The sequence below is a fragment of the Equus caballus genome, chromosome 17 (genome assembly GCF_041296265.1).
Source record: "Equus caballus isolate H_3958 breed thoroughbred chromosome 17, TB-T2T, whole genome shotgun sequence".
In the NCBI taxonomy this organism is placed as follows: Eukaryota; Metazoa; Chordata; class Mammalia; order Perissodactyla; family Equidae; genus Equus; species Equus caballus.
This window is the reverse complement of record NC_091700.1, coordinates 76,867,418-76,873,417: the sequence shown is the minus strand read 5'-3', so window position 1 is coordinate 76,873,417 and position 6,000 is coordinate 76,867,418.

Below are 6,000 nucleotides of genomic sequence, written 5' to 3'. Positions count from 1 at the left end.
AGACTCTGGTAGCCATGAAAATGAAAGAATAATTGACCACAGATTAGCTTCTGTGCTCTGAAATCAATCAGCCACATTTGCATCAATGCCAAGTTTTTCAATAACTACTCCCTGCTAATGACTGAGAGTGGTAATGATACTATGGCTGGCCTATTCTTGGAAGACACAGGACTCCTCTGATAGCTAGCTTTGGCCCCAGAGCTCTCCAATCTCCCTGTTGAACTTTTCTTAGACTGCAAAACCTCTGGGACTGTTTCACATACATTCCTATACTCTCTCTTTCCCTTGGACTCAAACTTGCACGGAACATGCTAGATCTTCCAGCCTTACTAGTCTCCTTCCTCTTTCCTCTCAGGGAATGTCTCAGGCTTTTTCTCTAATAAAATTCTTGAATGTTTAATCCTGACAATGCAAAGTTAAATAGCTCAAGACACTTAGATATGCACCATGTCAAGAATTACTAAATATACTAAATTTGTTGCAATTGCTGATCCACAGCCAGTAACTTAGTAGGAAAAAGTTCCTTCTATATTTGGAGTAAAATTCTTCCTGAATTTAGAAAGGCTAAAATAAAAAAAAAAATTTTTACCCTATGAGGTAAAATGCAAAAGAGAAATCAAATATTTTTGTTATAGGGCATAGGATAAGCCAAATAGAAGAGAAAATTGTTTTCCCATATCACAGCTCAAAGAAGCATGGAAAAAAGCCCTAAAGAAGTTTGCATTAGGAGGCTCTGTTCAGAAAGTGCCCATGGTCACAGAAATAAAATTAGATCCTTGTAAATAAAGGATATTACATACTGGCCATCAAGTTTAAATACCATCTGGACAGAGTTTTCTAAGACAACCTGTCTTCGTTTCTTTGAAACATATTTATGAGTGTAAGTTGGTTCCTATAAAAGTCTGGATAACAAAGTAAGTGAAGTTATAAATATGCTATTTTTAGGATAGAAATCACAATTTGTGCTTATGACATTCTCTTTGGTATGGTGCATTTTTGTGAACAGTTTAAACATACAGGCATAAGGCAAGTTCCTATTTATTGTTCTTGGGAAAATCTAAAAAAAATATTAAAATGAATACACTTGAAACTACACTTGGGCACTAGGAACAGGGGGATCTCTCTAGATGCAATGGAGCCTGGACTGCACAAGGTGGGATGTGATTAGAGGTGCACCCACAGTGAAAGGTAAGCTGGCTGCTTTCTGCAACATGATGATAGGCCTTGAAAGAGAGGAAAGAGAAGAATGAGCTTGTTGTTTTATTAAACACTAAAGTCTGATAACCACTATAATTTAGGAACGTAAGAGAGGATCATATGTCTCTATTTGCCATAGTTAGAAACAAGAAATCAGGTATAAGACCTCAGCATGTAGCAACAAAAGAGTATAGCAATGATACACAGCAAGGAATGACTTAGATGACAAACAACTTTCAGGAAATATTTATGCAACATAGAGGAATTTGTTGGTACTACCAGTGTGTCTCCTCGGGTGATGTTGGGGGTTTTATTCTTTTGGGGCTAATCTCCCTGTACTGAAAATTTATGTGGATAAAACAATATAGTCTCCATTCACAAACTAGCATACTAGATCTTTTTGATTTGGCTTATGTCCGGATAGCTGATTCTATTTTGTAACAACCTTTGGCAGACAAACATAAAGCTTAACAGAGGGCACTATAAAAGTCTTGTCACAGTTAAGAAAAATCATTACTCCTGTATCTATTGCCTATCACTTTCATCACTAGAGAGAGTGCCAAGAACCACCCACTAAAACCCTTTAACCTGTATGGTGATTTAGACACTGGGGGAATATGAGTGTGTATTTTGCTGTATTCTTAAAGCTGAGCTAAAGAAGGAGAAAACGGTGTTTCCCATCTTGAAACAGCCCTTTCCTTAGTATAGTACCTCACCTAGGAATGCATCAAGGTGCATTTCCCTAGAAAGCTCAAGTGTGATCTTTCATTGCAACACAAAAGAAGGAAACTGTGATATCCATACAACTAGTATTTTGAATTACGAGTAGTAATTTCTTAGTAAAGAAATGCAGAAAGATATCTTGAATATAGATATCTAGAATTCTATATTAATTAAGCATATCCTTGAGTTAGGAAGCTGTATTTCTTTATCTTTGCCTCTAGTAAATTGGTGCAGTCTATGATATAAAACAAGACACATTACTCATTACCGACAAATGATTACAAAATTCTAAGTCTGTTGGAAATAGAGATTATTTTACTCATTTTTAAAAGCCATTGCCTACTTAAAGTGATGCCTAGTACAATCATTTATCTTGAGGGGAAATGTATGAAAAAAGTTATATAATTTTATGTATTACACATAATAATTTAATAAAGTTACTTTTTCTGCATCATAATGAATAAATTTTTCTTGATGTAAACAAAAATTATAAAACAAAGGAAAACAACAGTAAGTGTTGTCACTATTATAATTCTTAATGACACCACAACTAACATCATTGTGCTCCTTATCCTTGTTAATGTAAATCACCTTGAAAGGTCCTAGAATTTCAGGTCCCTGCTCAGCTCCTACTTTCAATTACTCTTCAAAATTGTCTACACTTTTAATACTTCTCTGCACAGATTTTATTTCCTCATATCTCATGATCCCTAACTTTGAGAATTTTTACAATATACAATCTAGAACTCGACATCCATCATCAAGAAAATTCCTATATCATTAACCTCTTCTCTGAACAGTCCTGGGTCTACCACAAGGATAGTGATACCTCTAATTTTTTATTGTGGCAGCTGTCTGTTTTTTATTTTTTTTTCTCCCAGTCTTTGTACAAATGGGTTCAGCACTATGCGACAGACATCTTTTTCCCTCTCATTCCTGTTTTCAAAATAAATTCCCTTCTCCTTCACAAAGGCCCTCAATTTTGAATCTCATGACATCAGATGTTATACAATATCACTCTTGATTGTGGTCACCTGCTAACATGGATTTTATTCCTCTTAATTTTCAGACCACTAACTGGGTGCCAGGCAAAAAGAATAAAAAATTCTCCCATCAAGCAATATCATCACAATATTTCTGATTATTAGAGTAAAGAGAAATTTATAAAACTTTTGAAAGAGAAGAAAACAGCAAAAAACAGCTATAAATGATGACGCATCAGAACAGTAAAGAAAATTTTAAGAGCAGAACTATGAGCTAATGAAAATTGAAAATGCATTAAAATTCCATAGAATACATGTATATAATATATACTCATCAAACACAGCAAAACATAAATATGAATCATAAATAATTCAGAGATCCTTCTCTGGTGAAGAAAGATAAATATTCCAGTCATAATCAAAATAATTTTCATATTGTATCAGTATATGGGCTAGATCTGTGGGGTATTGACTTAAAAAATGTCCTGATAATTATAAATGTCATGAGAATAGCTTTGTTATTCTTCTTATTATGATGGAATATTTATTCAGAAAGATATAGGAATGCCATTAGATTTCTTCAAGAATCTGCCTAAGTGTCTAAAGTGGTCCAGGATATCTGTATTGGGGAAAAATATCTTTTTTCCTCTGGGTTATCCTCGTCCCATCTTCATATACATTTCGGTAAGAAAAAGTAGTGGAGTCTTTTAAGATTCAGTAAAAAACTAACTCTATCAACATCATCATCTGGGCTGAGGATAGAAGTGGGAAGGCTGACAGCTATAACATCTGTTTTCATTACGGAAGCCATGCTCACTAATAAGGATGTGATTTGAACTGTTTCAAAAATTATTCATAAAACTGTATCTTTATGTATGACGTATGTTAGTTTCACATTTTTCCCCTTGTTTTGGCTTCAGATGGGTAATTCTGACATGGGATTGGTGGGGTGATTAGAAGCAGCCAGGGGAAGACAGAGTTGTCCTATAGTAATAACTTATCATCATCAAGAAAGGCTACTTACTTCTTCCTGATTTTCTACTGCTATTTGATAGATGACAAGAATCCACACTCTAAAACTGGCCTTGTCAACCCATTCTAACCTGAAAAAAAAATTGACTGTAACATCTAGATCTGTACTTTTTCACATAGTGTAGCAATTGAAAATTCCAGTTGTTGGCTTACTTTTGAAAACTGGGTTATTATTCATTTCAACTATTCTAAGTATTCCTCATATAGAAAATAATAAAATAAAAAACATGAGAAGATTGTTAGTTTACATAGTAATCTGAAGGACTAACGAATGCAAATACATTGATAAGGCTTTACCAATAGAAAAAATCAGTATGCATCTATGTTAAATGTTTTGGGTACATATAAAAATGCTTATTTATATGTAGACAAGGGAGACCACTGCCCGCATAATGTGGTTTGAAGGAACTAAGAATCAAACTCTGGTGAAAATATTTCTCAATTCTATCTGTCATATTAGCAAATGTTAGGTTTCTGTTAGAAATCAGAATTATTTTATCTTTATATTTAACTACATTTTTCAATTACTTTCTTTTAAAATATAACTATCTTTGAGTGAAGTCAATTAACCTCATAACAATGAAACATTGTCCCATCAGAGCAGATTATTTGTTAAAAAACATAATTCTGTCTGGTAAACACAAATGAGTAATGGTGATACTTAAGGATTATTAGGTGGCTCACAGAATACCCAAGGGTAGAGAAGCTGGACTGGACACAGAAAGAGTGATCACAGTCAAGTACAGAACTGGTTAATGAAAATTCCACTGCCACTGCCAACAGGCCCAGACACTGCAAGACTGCACTGACCTCAGAATTCTCTTGACTGAGGATGACCCCATGTGAACTGTTGCCACTGCTAATCCTATAAACTGGATACAGATTCTACTGGTTCCATGACTCTCACCATAAATCACACATGGCCATTGTCATTTATTTTATTTGGTTCTGATTCAGTGTCTGGGATAGGTGCCTGGGGTTAATCAGGTCCAGTTTCCAAGCACACACACTATCTTCAAGAGAGACTTGGAAAGCAAGAATCTGAAAATTTCAAATTCTGTTGTTGGAAAGATGGCCTTCTTCATAGCAGGAAAGATTCCCCACATGTATACGTGGGATTAATTTACAGAGGAGCAAAAGGTAATACAAAACATTCAACATCACCACCTTTGGCTGTCCAACATCAGTATAATTATTTGTTCCCTTTTTACTTCTAAAATAAGCACCAAAAGATTATCTATTTTCCTAACATAATTATATCTTGTACAATCAAATACATCTTAACCTTCTCATTGAAAGGCTTAAACCAAATTATTATGAATTGCAGAATACAAATTTACAACCATAATCATTTAGTTATGAATATTAAAATCTTACTTGGTCAAACTTCTTGTTTTGATATTAGCAATAACACACAATCTTTATTCAATAGCAGAGAGAAAGAAATGTACAGTAGAGGGAAATTATCTACATTATATACATATGCATGTGCCAGAGCAAGAAAGGAAATATGGGTAGATGCTGGAATACTCATTTTCCAACTTGTCAATAGATTATAGCTGGTCTTTACTAATGTTTCCTGTAACTTCAGCCAGCAACTAAACTATTAAGAGTTTTTGCCCTGTGAGGTGAGCCGTATCTTCATTGTTAAGGGATCTGAGTCTTTGTTGTACCTGCCTGTGTTAAGTGACTATATTTTCTTTAAGGTATACCATTTGACTTAGCATCACAAGTCTAAGCCCAGTGTCTTAATATTCATTAATCAAGAAGCAGACTCAGAGTCCAGAATTCATGTGAAATTCTTCAGTTGTAAAATAAAATTATTAAAGAAGTAAAGAATTGATAAGGGAAGGAATAACTATCAATAATGAGTGTGGTATTAAGGCAGCTACCATAAAGTGCTAATCAGGCTTACTCTGTTAGGAACGCTGAGAAAGACTGCAGATGCACATTCCCATTTATCCTAAGCATCGTTCATTAAGGGCTGCTCCTGGGTGCTACAGTTCCTTGGCATGTCCAACCTGCTGGCAAAGCTGTGTAGGAAGCTAGCCTTTCTAAAATCCAA